At 31.6% G+C, this 20,068-nt stretch overlaps 1 protein-coding gene and 1 pseudogene across 1 annotated transcript in view; one reads left to right on the top strand and one right to left on the bottom strand.

The window, feature by feature from the left end:
• Positions 1 to 20,068, top strand: part of LOC125826823 (long-chain-alcohol oxidase FAO4A-like) — a 143,860-nt gene that overhangs the window by 54,446 nt on the left and 69,346 nt on the right. The window lies entirely within an intron of this gene.
• On the bottom strand, positions 1,340 to 11,265 carry LOC125826342 (acylsugar acyltransferase 3-like; annotated as a pseudogene).

Raw genomic sequence — 20,068 nt, forward strand, 5'->3', positions numbered from 1 at the left:
ATACCATATCTAAAATTATTTGAAATGAGTAACAATGTGAAAAATATTTTAAAAATGGATACAAATTAAATAGCAGCGTCTAAATCGAAGTCGTACGCTTTCTCTAGTTATGTGTTGGGAATAAGTATGAGTTAATAAAAAAAATAGCGTAGGGCTAAGGTAGTTATTTGTTGGACTGAAACTAACAAGGAACCTAATGGACGTGTTTTCTAGTTTAGCTAAAAGTTCAGAAAATCTCGAAGAAAAAAAGGAAAATTTTCAAAACAACATTTTAGAATTTAATAGGACCTACTTTAGCTACACTTTCAAAGTTTATTGAAAATAGCTATATTTTGATTTGCTCTGGGGCTGATAAGTGTATTTTTTATTTTTTTGGTTTAGCTTAATAGAATACTACTAAGAAATAACAAATTAGAGAAAATCAAGGGAGAGAATCTTTCAAATTAGGTAAATAGTGCTGAAAATATATAATTACTTACTTTACTGATTAGGAGACTAAAATAGGCAACAAATTACCCTGTCTGCCTCATCCTCCATTAGTGACTTTCAATTCTCCATTAGTGATCCTCCTTCTTCATAGAAGGCAAGACGATTGATCAAGATTTTTGCTGGAAAAAAGGAGATCGATACAAACAGAAAACCATACAAATATTGAACAACACCAAGGTTGTTGGATGCGCCGTTGCTGTCCATAATCGGTCTGTGAGGATATTTCTTTGAAAGTTTTATTTCGAATTCAAAGTGTTGTGGATACAACAATTCATAGTTTTAATTTAGATACATTTTGATTTTGATACAATAATTAAAAGATCGAAATTTGTGTGCTTATATGTTTCGAATTTGTATGCTTTTTGTTACAGAATTTCTTATCTGTTTCGAATACACATTTGCACCTAAATATAATTTAGATGATGTGATGCAAATTGTATATTCAAGTTAATACAATTTATAAAAGGGATAAGGTACATGTACCCCTTAGACTATGAGCGATATTTCAGAGACACACCTTAACTAAATTAACGGGTCCTATTACCTCTCAATTCATTTTTTTTGTAATTATGTATACCTTTTAAGCCTACGTGGCCTCCAAACATTCCCACGCGCCTCTACTAAGTGGAGTCACAGACTAACTACTAATCAAACGTTTTATTGATTCGCGCGGACAAATTCACTAGTTTAATTAAGATTAGTAACTGGAGAAGCAAACTGGAGGAGCTCTTTGCTATTCTCAAATTGAGTCACATCTTATTTGATAATGCAATAATTGCCGATTAGTAATTAGTAGTCGACTAACTAGTAATAAAACGCTTTATTGATTCGTGCGGACAAATTCACTAGCTTAATTAAGATTAATAATTGGAGAAGAGAACTGGATGAGGTCTTTGCTATTCTCAAATTGAGTCGCGTCTTTTTCTGGTAATACAATAATTACCTCAATCCCATCTCCAGTTAGATTATCCATAAACATGCAGGTGTTTGCAGTCCCATATACTGGAATTGTTACCCTGCTTGGCTTTCCCCATCCAAAATCCAAATTATTCAATGGGTAATTGCAAACACTGCTACTTCGATACAGTCAATTTCTTTACCCATCGAATATATCCACTCAGACCAAAGCGACACTAGCTTCTTCTCCTCCACATGCCCCTCCTTCTTCAGTTCTTCTTTACCTTTCCTTATCTCACGAACCACTCTGGCGATTGTCATTTCATCCTCACTCATTGTTTACACTTTGATAAAACTAAGAATATTCCCTATTGTCCGTGTTGCTAGTGGTGGATCCAATAAGAGGACAAAACTTTGGATAGTGAATTTTCAAGAATGTTGGATATTTGTTGTGGTGTTTTAGAGGAGAAAGGATAAAAGGCTACAATTGGCATGTAGACTGGAACCATGATTTGATCTATTAGACAAAGATTGTAACGCCTAAGTGAAGAAGGGGTAGGAGAATCAGGCTTAATAATCTTTTCAACCAAAGATACACAACTTGATGCTGCCATCTTTCCTTTAAGTTTGATGTAGATGGGAAGCTATGGTAAAATTCAATACTTATAGTAGGCGTAGCACGCCATCCAGCCAACGTGCAATTTGTGCCTACGTTGTTGCATCCCACGTGTATTATGCCAGGTAGAATATATGTGTCTATTGTTTAAACAAGTTTAAGTGTCTACTAGTACATGCTCAAATTTAGAGAGCATAGATGCTAACTGTTTAATGAAATAATTTATAACCATAAAATTATCTATAATTATTTTAAACAACAAATTACAAAAAAATAATAATTGTTTTTTACACTTTGTATCGAGTAAAAAAATCAATTAAAATTAAGATAAGTGTCAAAAACACACCTAAACTATCCCCTTTTTTCTAGTTTCATACCTAAACTATTGAGAGTGTAAGTTTCAAACCTAAACTATCACATATTAGTTTGACAATATATTAATTAATAAATATATATTTATAATTAATATTATAAAAATAGTTTAATTATTTTTGTATTGCTTTTATGTTAGTTATACGTGTATGAACTTTGGATAGAATAACTTGAGTTTGATAAAAATAACCAAACTTCAATCATATAAAATTTAAATATTGCATTTGAAGTTAGATTTGTCAAAACTAATTTCAAATACCATATATCTAAAATTATTTGAAATGAGTAACCATGTGAAAAATATATTTAAAAAAGGGAGAAGGGACGGATTTACCCCCGAACTTTAATAAATGGTACGTATATGCCCTCCGTTGTACTTTCCGTCCACATAAGCTCTAAATTAGTCATTGAATCCAAGACCAAGTTCAAAGACAAATTCAAGATCAAGCTCAAGACTCCTTTAATTCTATTTGAAAAGGCGAATCAGAGGAATAATAGAGATTGGAACACTCGCACTTTAAAATCAACAAAACGATTGTTGCTATATTTTTCCGTTCTTGATTATTGTAATTGGAGAAGCGAACATGAGGAGCTCTTTGCTATTCTCAAATTGAGTCACGTCTTACTCTGGTAATGCACTATTGCTGATTAGTAATTTGTAGTGGACTAACTACTAATCAATTAGAGAAAGATTGTAACGCCTAAGTGAAGAAGGATTAGGAGAATCAGGCTTAATAATATTTTCAGCCAATGATACACAACTTGATGTTGCCATCTTGATGTAGATAGGTGTTTTGTAAAGCTACGGTAAAATTCAATACTTATAGTAGGCACGCCAACCAGACAACCAGCACGCCATCCAGGCATCGAGCAATTCGTGCCTACGTTGTTGCATCCTACGTGTATTATACCAGGTAGAATATATGTGCCTATTGTTTAAACAAGTTTAAGTGTCTACTAGTACATGCTTAAATTTCTAGAGAGCATAGATGTTAACTGAGATCAAGTTAAAAGATCACATTTATGTAAATATTTTTAGTCCATCGTCAAAAAATATCACTTTTCTATATTTTGAAATAATTTAACTTTAACATTTTAATTTTTATCTTTAATGAAATAATTTATAACCATAAAATTATCTATAACTATTTTAAACAACAAATTACAAAAAAATAAAATAATTGTTTTTTACACTTTGTATCGAGTAAAAAATCATCAATTAAAATAAAGATAAGTGTCAAAAACACATCTAAACTATCCCCTTTTTTGAGTTTCATACCTAAATTATTGAGAGTGTAATTTCAAACCTAAACTATCACTTATTAGTTTGAGAAACATACCTCAGTGGTGTGTGTAGTGCACCCTCTCTTTTATTTGAAAAAACTTTGACACATGGCATTCCACTTCAATAAAATATTCCTTCTTGATAAAACTTAAATAATAATCTATTAATATTAATTAAAAATTAAAGATTAAAGTATTACTATCCCAAAAAAAAATTGAATTTTTTTTTAATTGTTTTTCCTACCCGACTTCACCACCTCCTCCCCCCACCCCAACCCCCACCGACAATCCAAAACAAGAAAAAAAAATTGGAAGCGGAAGGTTAGGTGGAGTTGGGTAGAATTTTTTTTTTTTTTTTTTTAAATAATAATATCTAAATTAGTATTTGAGAGGGAGGGGGGCAAAAATAGGGGGGTGTACCGTGAGAGAAAGTGAAGGTGGGGTGAGAAAAATATTTTACATTTTATTTTATAAAAAAATATTTTTTTTTGGGATAATAATTTTCTTAACTAATACTAATAATTTATTTAATTTTTGTCAGGTAAAATATTTTGTCCATGTGGAGTATGATGTGATGATTTTTTAAAATAAAAAAGCGAGTGTATTACACACACCATGGTGGGAGTGTTATAAAAGAGATATGTGTCTTTCTCAAACTGATATGTGAAAATTTAGGTATGAAACTCACACACTCATCAATAGTTTAGGTATGAAACTCAAAAAAAGGGGAATAGTTTAGGTGTGTTTTTGACACTTATTATCTCATTAAAATATGATGGAGGGAGTGCAATTTAGTGGGTTTAAAATGAGCATAATTTTAGTTTATCTATACATTTTATATTTTGGTTGTATATGTATTAGGTTAGGGTGAAGCTAAAGTGCAGAATTCGTTTGAATCAAATTCAAATTTTGTATCTATTTTTAAGAAAATATTTCATATTTACTTATATTATTAAGTTAAAATTTGATAACTCAAAAATCACAAATTACAAAATATTTGTCATTGATTACGTAACTTCGAGCTAACAATAATAAATTTAGTGATCCACAAATTATGTAGGCACATCAAAATCAATTAAGGGTGCGTTTTGTATGAAGGAAAATAAAAAATAATTATCTAGAATTAAAGTTACTATATGACAGACAAAAGTCTTTATAAATGATATTAAATTAGGTATTTAAGATATATATATATATATATATATATATATATATATATATATATATATATATATATATATATATATATATATTATTTGGAAATATATTAATTAATAAACATATATTTATAATTAATATTGTAAAAAATAGTTTAATTATTTTTGCATTGCTTTGATGTTAATTATATGTATATGAACTTCGGATAGAATAACTTAAGTTTGATAAATATAACAAAACTTCAATCATATAAAATTTTAAATATTGTGTTTGAAGTTAGATTTGTCAAAACTAATTTCAAATACCATATATCTGAAATTATTTAAAATGAATAACCGTGTGAAAAATATATTAAAAATGGATACAAATTAAATAGCAGCGTCCAAATCGAATATACATTTAGTCGTATACTTTCCCTAGTTATGTGTTGGGAACAAGTATGAGTTGATAAAATAAATAGTGTTGGGCTAAGGTATGTGTTGGACTGAAACTAACAAGGAACGCAATGGCGTGTTTTCTAGTTCAACTAAAACTTCAGAGGAAAATCTCGAAGAAAAAAATCTCAAATAAATCTACAATTACGTGCGTTTACCGTATGGTATAGAGAAAAATATTAGTTTTTATTTTAAAAAATAAGTTATTAAAGAATAAGAAAAATGACTTATTTGATGAAAGGTTGGAAAAATAAGTTCTATAAATAATATTGTATATTTATTATATCCTCCCTACCCACCTAACGCCCCCAATGCCTACTCCTTGACCATCACATCCTCAACCCCCCTCCCCCCCATACCTTTGTTTGATTACGAGAGTCTGTTTGACATTGTTGTTAAAAACTACTTATTTTTAAAAGGACTTTTTTAAAATAACTTTTCAAAAAACTATCTTTGAAAAAAAATTTGTGTTTAACTAATTTATTTGAAAAGTGATTTCAATAAGCAAATTGTGTTTGACAAATATTTGTTAAAAGTACTTTTGAGAGTCAAATTATGAAAAGGGGCAAGCATCAATGTACTTTTAGTATTAGAAAATAGTTTTAATATCTATTAAAAAAATTAATTTAATTCTACTTCTGCTCATAAAGAGGTATTATTTATTCAAGTTGTACTGATAAGCTTGTTATTAGATGCCTGTTGCCCATGTTAATATGGGGCATTAAATTTGTGAATGAAGCTAAGTTTGAATATAAAAGATGATCAGTTGAGTACTAAATGAACAATTGCTGGTGAGAAGCAAAACTATGTTCTTCTCTCTTCTTTGTCAAGTAGATAGGTGACTTTTACATTTTCATCTTGGCATCAACTTCATTAATCCTTATCGATTTTATTTTAAGGGTATTCATAAAAAAAAAATTATGGTCTAATGTTGTTCAATAAATATATTATTTGAATACTTGACGATAATAGGGTAAGCAAAATTGTGTGAAGCCTCACGTGCTATTGTCTCTCACTAGTGGTCATCTATTGTTGTTCAACAAATTTAGTGTCTAACAATAACAAGGTAAGCAAAACCATGTATAGCTTCATATGCTATTGTCTCTCACCGGTGGCCACCTAATGTACGATAAATTTATTGTTTGAATACTTGACAATAACATGGTAAAAGCATGTGAAACTCATGTCTATTGTCTTTTTTCTTCTTAGCCCATCTCTTCCTATTTAGACAATAACATGGTAAAAGCATGTGAAACTCATGTCTATTGTCTTTTTTCTTCTTTGCCCATCTCTTCATATTTAGACCTTTTAGACTAATGTTTTTTTGAGTTTTGAGGTTCCATCCCTTTTATCTAGCCAATTAGTGTTTAGTACCATCACTTTTAGGTTCTAGGAAGAATATTTCTGCAATTACTTATGACTGGATTTATTTATTAAAAGACTATTTTAAAATCCCGATACTACTTATTTTTAATTGCTTTATGAATGGTGTGATGGTAATAATTTGATTCTCCCACCAAGGGTTAGTGTGAGTATCACTCACAACAGATCTAGATCGTGACATAAAAATATTAAAAATAGTACTGAACAAAATTAAAAAAACATAAGTTAAATTTTTTGTGATATTTAAGACAAAGAATCAACAACCGCTATCCTTCGGCAACGCTTAGGATAAGCTTTGTTTCAGTGTAATAGCCTTATTTATAGTTCATCAAGTCCACAAGTATAAGTCAAGATCAAGATAAAGTTCAAGTTCAAGTTCATCAAAGATTAAAGAACAAGCTCTAAATTAGTCATTGAATCCAAGACCAAGTTCAAAGACAAATTCAAGATCAAGCTCAAGACTCCTTTAATTATATTTGAAAAGGCAAATCAGAGGAATAATAGAGATTGGAACACTCGCACTTTAAAATCAACAAAACGATTGGTGCTATATTTTTCCGTTCTTGATTATTGTAATTGGAGAAGCGAACAGGAGGAGCTCTTTGCTATTCTCAAATTGAGTCACGTCTTACTCTGGTAATGCACTATTGCTGATTAGTAATTTGTAGTGGACTAACTACTAATCAATTAGAGAAAGATTGTAACGCCTAAGTGAAGAAGGATTAGGAGAATCAGGCTTAATAATATTTTCAGCCAATGATACACAACTTGATGTTGCCATCTTGATGTAGATAGGTGTTTTGTAAAGCTACGGTAAAATTCAATACTTATAGTAGGCACGCCATCCAGACAACCAGCACGCCATCCAGGCAACGAGCAATTCGTGCCTACGTTGTTGCATCCTACGTGTATTATACCAGGTAGAATATATGTGCCTATTGTTTAAACAAGTTTGAGTATCTACTAGTACATGCTCAAATTTAGAGAGCATAGATGCTAACTGAGATCAAGTTAAACGAACACATTTATGTAAATATTTTTAGTCCGTCGTCAAAAAATATCACTTTTCTATATTTTGAAATAATTTAACTTTAACATTTTAATTTTTCTCTTTAATGAAATAATTTATAACCATAAAATTATCTATAATTATTTTAAACAACAAATTACAAAAAAAAAATATTTGTTTTTTACACTTTGTATTGAGTAAAAAAACATCAACTAAAATAGAGATAAGCGTCAAAAACACACCTAAACTATCCCCTTTTTTGAGTTTCATACCTAAATTATTGAGAGTGTAAATTTCAAACATAAACTATCACTTATTAGTTTGAGAAACATACCTCAGTGGTGTGTGTAGTGCACCCTCTCTTTTATTTGAAAAAACTTTGACACATGGCATTCCACTTCAATAAAATATTCCTTCTTGATAAAACTTAAATGATTAATATTAATTTAAAATTAAAGATTAAAGTATTACTATCCCAAAAAAAATTGAAATTTTTTTTCAATTGTTTTTCCTACCCGACTTCACCACCTCCTCCCCCCACCCCCACCCCCACCGACAATCCAAAACAAGAAAAAAAAATTGGAAGCGGAAGGTTAGGTGAAGTTGGGTAGAATTTTATTTTTAAAAAAATAATAATATCTAAATTAGTATTTGAGAGGGAGGGGGGCAAAAATAAGGGGGTGTACCGTGAGAGAAAGTGAAGGTGGAGTGAGAAAAATATTTTACATTTTATTTTATAAAAAAATATATTTTTTTGGGATAATAATTTACTTAACTAATACGAATAATTTATTTAATTTTTGTCAGGCATAATATTTTGCCCATGTGGAGTATGATGTGATGATTTTTTAAAATAAAAAAAGCGAGTGTATTACACACACCATGGTGAGAGTGTTATAAAAGAGATATGTGAGTTTCTCAAACTGATATGTGAAAATTTAGGTATGAAACTCACACGCTCATCAATAATTTAGGTATGAAACTCAAAAAAAAAAACGGAATAGTTTAGGTGTGTTTTTGACACTTATTATCTCATTAAAATATGATGGAGGGAATGCAATTTAGTGGGTTTAAAATGAGCATAATTTTAGTTTATCTATACATTTTATATTTTGGTTGTATATGTATTAGGTTAGGGTGAAGCTAAAGTGCAGAATTCGTTTGAATCAAATTCAAATTTTGTATCTATTTTTAAAAAAATATTTCATATTTACTTATATTATTAAGTTAAAATTTGATAACTCAAAAATCACAAATTACAAAACATTTGTCATTGATTACGTAACTTCGAGCTAACAATAATAAATTTAGTGATCCACAAATTATGTAGGCACATCAAAATCAATTAAGGGTGCGTTTTGTATGAAGAAAAATAAAAAATAATTATCTAAAATTAAAGTTACTATATGACAGACAAAAGTCTTTATAAATGATATTAAATTAGGTATTTAAGATATATATATATATATATATTTATATTATTTTGAAATATATTAATTAATAAACATATATTTATAATTAATTTTATAAAAAATAGTTTAATTATTTTTGCATTGCTTTGATGTTAATTATATGTATATGAACTTCGGATAGAATAACTTAAGTTTGATAAATATAACAAAACTTCAATCATATAAACTTCAATCGAAGAAAAAAATCTCAAATAAATCTACAATTAAGTGCGTTTACCATATGGTATAGAGAAAGATGTTTTTATTTTAAAAAATAAGTTATTAAAGAATAAGAAAAATGACTTATTTGATGAAAGGTTGGAAAAATAAGTTCTATAAATAATATTGTATATTTATTATATCCTCCCTACCCACCTAACGCCCCCAGTGCCTACTCCTTGACCATCACATCCTCAAGCACCCCCCCCCCCCCCCATACCTTTGTTTGATTACGAGAATCTGTTTGACATTGTTGTTAAAACCTATTTATTTTTAAAAGGACTTTTTAAAATAACTTTTCAAAAAACTATCTTTGAAAAAAAAATAAAAATTTATGTTTAACTAATTTATTTGAAAAGTGATTTTTATAAGCAAATTGTGTTTGGCAAATATTTGTTAAAAGTACTTTTGAGAGTCAAATTATGAAAAGGGGCAAGTATCAATGTACTTTTAGTATTAGAAAATATTTTTAATATCTATTAAAAAAATTAATTTAATTCGATCTGCTTCTGCTCATAAAGATGTATTATTTATTCAAGTTGACTGATAAGCTTGTTATTAGATGCCTGTTGCCCATGTTAATATGGGGCATTAAATTTGTGAATGAAGCTAAGTTTGAATATAAAAGATGATCAGTTGAGTACTAAATGAACAATTGCTGGTGAGAAGCAAAACTATGTCTTCTCTCTTCTTTGTCAAGTAGATAGGTGACTTTTACATTTTCATCTTGGCATCAACTTCATTAATCCTTATCGATTTTATTTTAAGGGTATTCGTAAAAAAAAATTAGGGTCTAATGTTGTTCAATAAATATATTATTTGAATACTTGACGATAATAGGGTAAGCAAAACTGTGTGAAGCCTCACGTGCTATTGTCTCTCACTAGTGGTCATCTATTGTTGTTCAACAAATTTATTGTCTAACAATAACAGGGTAAGCAAAACCATGTATAGCTTCATATGCTATTGTCTCTCACCGGTGGCCACCTAATGTACGATAAATTTATTGTTTGAATACTTGACAATAACATGGTAAAAGCATGTGAAACTCATGTCTATTGTCTTTTTTCTTCTTAGCCCATCTCTTCATATTTAGACCTTTTAGACTAGTGTTTTTTTGAGTTTTGAGGTTCCATCCCTTTTATCTAGCCAATTAGTGTTTAGTACCATCACTTTTAGGTTCTAGGAGGAATATTTCTGCAATTACTGATGACTGAATTTATTTATTAAAAGACTATTTTAAAATCCCGATACTACTTATTTTTAATTGCTTTATGAATGGTGTGATGGTAATAATTTGATTCTCCCACCAAGGGTTAGTGTGAGTATCACTCACAACAGATCTAGATCGTGACATAAAAATATTAAAAATAGTACCGAACAAAATTAAAAAAATATAAGTTAAATTTTTTTAGTGATATTTATGACAAGGAATCAACAACCGCTATCCTTCGGCAACGCTTAGGGTAAGCTTTGTTTCAGTGTAATAGCCTTATTTATAGTTCATCAAGTCCACAAGTATAAGTCAAGATCAAGATAAAGTTCAAGTTCATCAAAGATTAAAGAACAAGCTCTAAATTAGTCATTGAATCCAAGACCAAGTTCAAAGACAAATTCAAGATCAAGCTCAAGACTCCTTTAATTATATTCGAAAAGGCGAATCAGAGGAATAATAGAGAGTGTAACACTCGCACTTTAAAATCAACAAAACGATTGCTGCTATATTTTTCCGTTCTTGATTATTGTAATTGGAGAAGCGAACAGGAGGAGCTCTTTGCTATTCTCAAATTGAGTCACGTCTTACTCTGGTAATGCACTATTGCTGATTAGTAATTTGTAGTGGACTAACTACTAATCAATTAGAGAAAGATTGTAACGCCTAAGTGAAGAAGGATTAGGAGAATCAGGCTTAATAATATTTTCAGCCAATGATACACAACTTGATGTTGCCATCTTGATGTGGATAGGTGTTTTGTAAAGCTACGGTAAAATTCAATACTTATAGTAGGCACGCCATCCAGACAACCAGCACGCCATCCAGGCAACGAGCAATTCGTGCCTACATTGTTGCATCCTACGTGTATTATGCCAGGTAGAATATATGTGCCTATTATTTAAACAAGTTTAAGTGTCTACTAGTACATGCTCAAATTTCTAGAGAGCATAGATGCTAACTGAGATAAAGTTAAAAGATCACATTTATGTAAATATTTTTAGTCCATCGTCAAAAATATCACTTTTCTATATTTTGAAATAATTTAACTTTAACATTTTAATTTTTAACTTTAATGAAATAATTTATAACCATAAAATTATCTATAATTATTTTAAACAACAAATTACATAAAAAAATAAATTGTTTTTGCACTTTGTATCGAGTAAACAAACATCAATTAAAATAGAGATAAGTGTCGAAAACACACTTAAACTATCCTTTTTTTTGAGTTTCATATCTAAACTATTGAGAGTGTAAATTCCAAATCTAAAATATCACTTATTAGTTTGAGAAACATATTTCAGTGGTGTGTGTAGTGCACCCTCTCTTTTATTTGAAAATACCTTGACACATGGCATTCCACTTGAATAAAATATTCCTTCTTGACAAAACTTAAATAATAAACTATTAATATTAATTAAACTTTAAAGTATTACTATCCCAAAAAAAAAAATTGTTTTTCCTACCTCACTCCACCACCTCCCCCCCCCCTCGACAATCCAAAGCAAGAAAAAAAATTGGAAGCGGAAGGTTAGGTGGAGTTGGTAGAATTATTTTAAACAAAAAAAAAATATATCTAAACTAGTATTTCAGGGAGGGGGGAGATGAAATAAGAAAATAAATTAAATACTTTTATAAAAGAAATTTAAACAAGGTGGGGGGTGGGGGGTGTACAGTGGTCAGTGAGAGAAAGTACTGGTGGGGCAAGAAAAATATTTTACATTGTATTTTATAAAAAAAATATTTTTCTGGGATGATAATTTTTAAATCTTTAATTTAACTAATACTAATAATTTATTTAATTTTTGTCAAATAAAATATTTTGTCCGTGTGGAGTGTGATGTAGAAATTTCACTAATACTAACATTTTAATTTTTATCTTTAATGAAATAATTTATAACCATAAAATTGCCTATAATTATTTTAAACAACAAATTACAAAAAAGAAATATTGTTTTTTACACTTTGTATCGAGTAAACAAACATCAATTAAAATAGAGATAAGTGTCAAAAACACACCTAAACTATCTCATTTTTTGAGTTTCATACCTAAACTATTGAGAGTGTAAATTTCAAACCTAAACTATCACTTATTCGTTTGAGAAACATACCTCAGTGGTGCATGTGTGTAGTGCACCCTCTCTTTTATTTGAAAAAACCTTGACACATGGCATTCCACTTGAATAAAATCTTCCTTCTTGACAAAACTTAAATAATAAACTATTAATATTAATTAAAAATTAAAGATTAAAGTATTACTATACCAAAAAAAAATTGTAATTGTTTTTTCTACCCGACTCCACCACCTCCCCCCCCCCCCCCACAACAATTCAAAATAGGAAAAAAAATACTTTCAAAGCGGAAGGTTAGGTGGAGTTGGGTAGAATTTATTATTTTTTCAAAAAATAATAATATCTAAATTAGTATTTGAGGGGGAGGGGGGGAGAGAGATGAAATAAAAAAAATAAATTAAATACTTTTATATAAGAAATTTAAATAAAAAGAGGGGGGGGGGGGGTGTACAGTGAGAGAAAGTGATGGTGGGGTGAGAAAAATATTTTACATTTTATTTTATAAAAAAATATATTATTTTGGAATAATAATTTATTTAACTAATACAAATAATTTATTTAATTTTTGTCATGTAAAATGTTTTGTCCAGGTGGAGTATGATGTGACAATTTTTTAAAATAAAAAGGCGAGTGTATTACACACATCATGGTGAGAGTGCTATAAAATAGATATGTGTGTTTCTCAAACTGATAAGTGAAAGTTTAGGTATGAAGCTCACGCTCTCAATAGTTTAGGTGTGTTTTTGACACTTATATGAGTTATCTCATTGAAATATGATGGAGGGAGTGCAATTTAGTGGGTTTAAAATGTGCAGAATTTTAGTTTATCTATACATTTTATATTTTGGTTGTATATGCATTAGGTTAGGATGAAGCTAAAGTGCAGAATTCGTTTGAATCAAATTCAAATTTTATATCTAGTTTTTAAAAAATATTTCATATTTACTTATATTATTAAGTTAAAATTCGATAACTCAAAAATCACAAATTACAAAATATTTGTCATTGATTACGTAACTTCGAGCTAACAATAATAAATTTAGTGATCCACAAATTATGTAGGCACATCGAAATCAATTAAGGGTGTGTTTAGTATGAAGGAAAATAAAAAATAATTATCTAGAATTAAAGTTACTATATGACGACAAAAGCCTTTGTAAATGATACTAAATTAGGTATTTAAGATATATATTATTTGGGAATATATTAATTAATAAACATATATTTATAATTAATATTGTAAAAAATAGTTTAATTATTTTTGCATTGCTTTGATGTTAGTTATATGTATATGCACTTCGGATAGAATAACTTAAGTTTGATAAATATAACTAAACTTCAATCATATAAAAATTTAAAATTGCGTTTGAAGTTAGAGTTTTCAAAACTAATTTCAAATACCATTTATCTGAAATTATTTGAAATGAGTAATCGTGTGAAAAATATATTAAAAACGGATACAAATTAAATAGCAGCGTCCAAATCAAATATACGTTTAGTCGTACACTTTCCCTAGTTATGTGTTGGGAATAAGTATGAGTTGATAAAATAAATAGTGTTGGGCTAAGGTATGTGTGTTTTATTAAAAAAATATATTTTAGACTGGTTTTAGAGTCGCCACTTAATTTTTAAGAAAAATCAAGAAAAACTATTTTTTCAAAAGATTAAAACAGAAATCTAATGAAAGCATTCAAAGGGGTTCAGGGTTCTTATTACCATTTCGGGAAGGGTTTGAAAGCATCCAAAATGTCCGCTAATACACGGTTATCCGGCAATTTTTATTTGGCTAAAATAATTTTATCTTGGCTTGACTTGCAAAATTGAACTATTTTATAATTAGAACTATTTTAAAGGGGAAAAGGGGAAATATTTAAATATTATCTAAGTGAGTTATCTTGCAAAATTATTTCTTTAAGTCTTGTTAAAAGATGATTGATTTAGTTAAATTGATAAAACACAACGGGCGTCTTACGGGGATTCGAAATTGTTCAACCTTAAGATTAACGACAAATACTAACAAGTAAAATGAACACAGTAAAGTAAAGAGGGAAAGAGAGTTAGGCCCAAATCTGGTTTCTGTCCGTCTGGACCAGTATTTGGGCCCATTTGAGTTGCACCTGTCCTAGACTAACACAAAGTAATAGCAAATTTTAATGACAAGGACTTAGGCCCAAAATAACAAAATACAAAAAAATGAAAGGTGGGCCTTTGACCCAATCTTTCCAAATTTTTGATCTGCTGCATATTCTTTCAAGCTCCGGGATCTGTTCGTCGATTTGTATGGGTGGCTGACTCGGAAGGAAAAGATTTGAGCCTTTATGGCTCTCTTTTCGGGGGCAGCGAACGAGACAATGACGAGCATCGACTTTCACACAGATGCGAGATACGAACAAAGAAACAACGAGCTCGACCAAAATCTCGACCACAACTGAAATCGAAAGGAGCACTGACCGCGAAATAGGAAAAAGGAACTACAACCCAATATCTTCTATGCTTCCTTAATGTATTTGTATGTATTTTTTTTTGACTACTTTCTTAAGACACCCTTAATATTTTGGTTTTTCTCTAATAAAATTCTCAACTAAAAAAAAATCCCTCCTTCTACAAATGAACAGAAAATATGTTTATATAGAGAGCAATTAGGGTTCCGATTTTGAGGGGAAACGAATTGGAAAAACGGATAAGACAAGACCCAATTCAAAATTCAAACTCCGAAACCATTCACCATTTAAGGAAGACATACTTTTTCTGAAATTTTCGCCCCATTCCAAAAGAGGAAAGGGGAGAAACGCGTGCTACTGCAACAAAAAGGCCGATGCCCCTGTTGTTCACGCGTTGGACTGATGTTTGTCGTTGCGTTGCCAGCTGCTGCGTTCTTCTGGAAATTGCACGCACTGCTGGAGAAGAAAAACAGTGTAGGGGTTGGTTTTGGTATTGTGTTGTTGTTGTTTATTGTATGTGTTGGGCTGGATTATTTTGTGAAGGAAAAGGGAAGGTGGGCCGGGTTGAAAGGGGAATTGGGTTGGTTTGGAGGTTAAAGAGTGGGCTGGGATTGGATAATTGTTGGTGGGCTCAACTCATTACATCCTGGGGTTGAAGAAGGTCCCAAGGGTTCGGTTGTTCACCGGTTCAAGTGGTACATGAGTGTAACATCCGACAATTTGAAATAGCTTGGAAGAGGCTTAGAATCGGAAATAGTCATTTTTGGAAAGAATTTGAAAATCTGGAAAAATTTGGCTGTGGAAAAAAATGAATTTTTGGTCAACTTTGAGCAGTCATAACTTCCAGCTCAGGATGAATTAGGAGTAGTTCAAGTTATGGTTGTGAAGCTTGTAGAATGATCTTTCCAACGCCGCCGAGTTTGCTCAATTCCGAGTTTGTATGAGTGAGTTATGCCTTTTAGAAGTTGGGCAATTGGCCGGGAATTTTGTCCGGAAAATTAAGGGCATTTTGGTCTTTTTCCCTAGCCATTTCTTTTGGAATTATATGGTGTGTTAGGCTGATTTTGGATCATTTGTATCCCATTTTAAAGAGAGAAAGTTAGGGTTCTTGAGAGAAGAAGAAAGAGAAGAAGAGGAGATCAACAAGTTTCCGTCGTGGAAATCGTCGGGGTGATCCCTATCAAGGTATGTGAGTTCTTGGTGTGGGTTGATCCTTTCCCCCACACACCAAGCTCATTTTATGATTTCATGAAAGATTGGAATTGTTGTTGAAGTTGTTAGTTGTTGTTGATGTTGTTAGTTGTGTTGTTGAAGTTGTTGTTGGTTGTGAGACATGATTGGGTTGTGTATTTGAGTTGTAATCTATGGTATGTTGAGGGATTGATGATCCTTAGTGTTTGGGGTTAGATCCTTTGAAGTAAGGATGATTTAGAGTTGAAGAAAAAGGGGAGAAAAGTCGAGTTTCTGGGCAAGGGGGTTGGCGCGTCGCGCCTGCCAGCGCGCCCCAAAAGGGGCTCTGAGGTTTCCCCCTTGAAGCGCTATGCCTCTCAGTGCGCCAGCATTCCCTCTCTGAGGTTTTTGGTCTGGCGCTCCGCGCCTTGCAGAGCGCCAAGAACGCCATGTTCCCTCTTTCCTTCCATGCTTTCTCATGCTTGTTCCTAGGTGTTATTCATATGTTCCCTAGTTGTTTCCAACACCCCAAAGTGTTTCTAAACATCCCGAACTCATCCAAATACGTGTGATCATATACCTTGAATCCATAGTTCAATCCAAGGCAAGTTAGTATCAAGTTAAAGAGAAGTTAGAGTCAAGTTAAGCCATGTTAAGAAGTAAGTTCAAGCAAGTCCTCCAAGCTTTTCAAGAGTCTTCATTGAACGTTTTAACTTCATTTTTAGACTCAAGTTTCAAGTCAAGCAAAGAGCTTAGAGTTTCAAGCTAAGTAAAGAGTCTCAAGACTCAAGTAAAGTAAAGAGTGAAGAGTTGAGTTCATTTCTCAAAAGCTATTAGGGGACTATGTATTCCCAAAGAAGTTTCTAAATGTTTTTACATTTGAGTAAGAAATGAACTATGATTCCAAAAGAGCCTTAGGGCTAGTTTTCAAGAAAAAGGAACATCGTTTTCCAAGTGAGCCTTTGGGCTAGATTTTGAGTAATTATCTCATTTAAAGAAAGATGTGTTTAAAACACTTATGAGTTAAAAGCATTTTGGGAGTAGTATCGAGCACCAATTTGGGGACGCGAGTTCATATTAAACTCAACTCTCCATAAGAACCATGTAGCCAACATGGGAGTTAACGGGTCATACTTTTTAGATGAACCCGTAAAGTTAAGCTAGTGGATCCACTTAGTAAAGTTAGCTTCATATATCAAGACCAGGTATAAGATGGTCCTCAGGCAACGTGAGGTAAAACGTTGTATCATTAGCTTTCTATATCACGGCAAGGTATATGATGGTCCTCGGGCAACGTGAGGTAAAACGTTGTATCACCACTTATATTCATAGTGGTGGTTTGTCGGTTAGAGAAGCTCCCACAGTAGAAAGAGCATGGTTCCTCGAGGGTTCTGCTTAGTATGGATGGGGGTATGGGACTTCATTCATACATTGCATAAGTAGACCTTGAGAGGAAGCATGGTATTTTCATGATATTATAAATATGATTTTTACGTCATGTTTTAAGAGTTTTACAAGCTTTATATATTGCATGTGTCTTATTGCTTTATATATTGAGTTCAGTTATTCATGAGTTGAACAGAGCCAAGGTAAGTGTTCTCTTGTACTCTTTTCAAGCTTAAGTCGTGGTTTAGCTTTCCAGCTCGCATACTCGTACATTCAATGTACTGATGCCAGTTGGCCTGCATCTTATGACGATGCAGATTCAGGTACCCCAGATCAGCATCCTGCACGTCGTTGATCCAACTGAGCACTCCAAAATCAGTGGTGAGCCTCCTTGCTTTTCGGAGGACTCAATTATTTTGTGTACTTAGTTTTGTTCTATTAGGATGTTGCGGGGCCTGTCCCAACATCCATCTCAGTATTTTAGAGGCTTCATAGACAGTCAGTCAGTTAGTATTGAGTCTCTCATCTATATATATATGTAAATATTCTATTTTGAGACTCGAGCTGCCTTTTGGCATGTTATGCATCAGTTGGTTGTTTTATAACCTTTCATTGCATTGAGTTGTACTGTGGAGTTAAGTTTCCACTGAGTTAAGAAAGCCAGGCCAAGGGTTCGCTTGGGGCCAGCAATAGTCTCCGGGTGCCGGTCCCGCCCAGGGTGTAGACTCGGGGCGTGACAGTGAGTTGGGTTTTAGAACGTCGTGAGACAGTTCAGTTCCTATCTACCGTTGGTGTTAAAGGGAGAACTGCAAGGAGCCAACCCTAGTACGAGAGGACTGGGTTGGGCTAACCTATGGTGTACCGGTTGTTATGCCAATAGCAGCGCCGGGCAGCTAAGTTGGTATGGAAGAACTGCTGCGTCGCGGGAAATCCTTCTGTATACAAGTTCTCGGACGAGGTTTTTGAACAGAACTTCGATAGGCGAGAGGTGTAAGCACCATGAGGTGTGGCTGCTACTGATGGGATATGGAATTGAAGAAATTGGGTTGAGTTTCATTTATTATTGGGCTGACTAAAGGGAAATAAATAAAATACAAAAGGCCCAACATTTTGTCTTTTATATGGGTTTGAATAAAAGATTAGATTAGGCTAAAATTGTAATAGGAACTAATTAACAATTTAACCAAGCAGATTAAAAAGGTAGCCAAATGAATTAACTTTAGAAGGTTCGGCTAGAATTCAAATAGGACGAATTAATACAATTAATTTACGAGATTCTTAATCTTAACGAGATAAAAATAACTAATTCGGGAATATTAACTAATATTAAGTGAGCCAATTATGAAAACATTTTAAACAAGTTAAAAAAAAAATTAATGATTTTTGAATGCTCGTAAGAAATGTAACAATTACATACAAAATTTATATAAAAATATTATATTGTTTTAAAAATTATAAAAATGACTAAAATTGCTTTAAAACTTAGAAAATAATTTATTTATCTTTTTGAGTTTTGTAAAACTAATTATTCCAAATCATTGAAAATTGAGAAGCTTGAAAATTAATCTTATCAGGGAGGGTCAAAATTAAGTGTCAACAATGTGTTGGACTGAAACTAACAAGGAGCCTAATGGCGTGTTTTCTAGTTCAACTAAAACTTCAGAGGAAAATCTCGAAGAAAAAAATTTCAAATAAATCCACAATTAAGTGCATTTGCCGTATGGTATAGAGAAAAATATTAATTTTTTTTTGAAAAATACTTTATTAAAAATAAGAAAATGACTTATTTAATGAAAGGTTGGAAAAATAAGTTCCATAAATACTACTCATTGTATATTTATTATATCCTCCCTACCCACCTAACGCCCCCAATGCCTACTCCTTGACCATCACATCCTCAAGCCCCCACTCCCATACCTTTGTTAGATTACGAGAATTTGTTTGGTATTACTGTTAAAAACTACTTGTTTTTAAAAGGACTTTTTTAAAAGGAAAAAGGGTCAAATATGCCCCTAAACTATTCGAAAAGGTCTAGATATACCCTTCGTTTAAAGTTTGGCTCACTCATGCCGTCGCCGTCCAACTTTTCGCATAGATATGCCCTTATGGGCGTTAGTTGGTCTACTGGACATATCCAGCTCATTTTCCATTTCTTTAAATGCACATGGAATTGCCATGTCATTTTGACCTTACCACATGACAATTATATGAAAATGGAAAGGGATCAATTATGCCCCTAAAAAATCCGGATCCATAAACACCTAATCCGAACCATAAATCAAGCCCCCTTTTAAATAAACTACCCGACCCGTTTTCAACAATTTTATTTAAACTTTTATTTTTTTCGGTAACTCTCAAAAATGAGTAATTGATTAATAAAAAATAGGAAAAATATGAAAAAAAATATAAAACTAATTCCAAAAAATCACAAATAAATATTGTAACCTTAAATTCAACAATTTCAACATTTT

This window comes from Solanum verrucosum, unplaced genomic scaffold (genome assembly GCF_900185275.1).
Source record: "Solanum verrucosum unplaced genomic scaffold, falcon-dt-bn FXZP01000060.1, whole genome shotgun sequence".
NCBI classification, from domain to species: domain Eukaryota; kingdom Viridiplantae; phylum Streptophyta; class Magnoliopsida; order Solanales; family Solanaceae; genus Solanum; species Solanum verrucosum.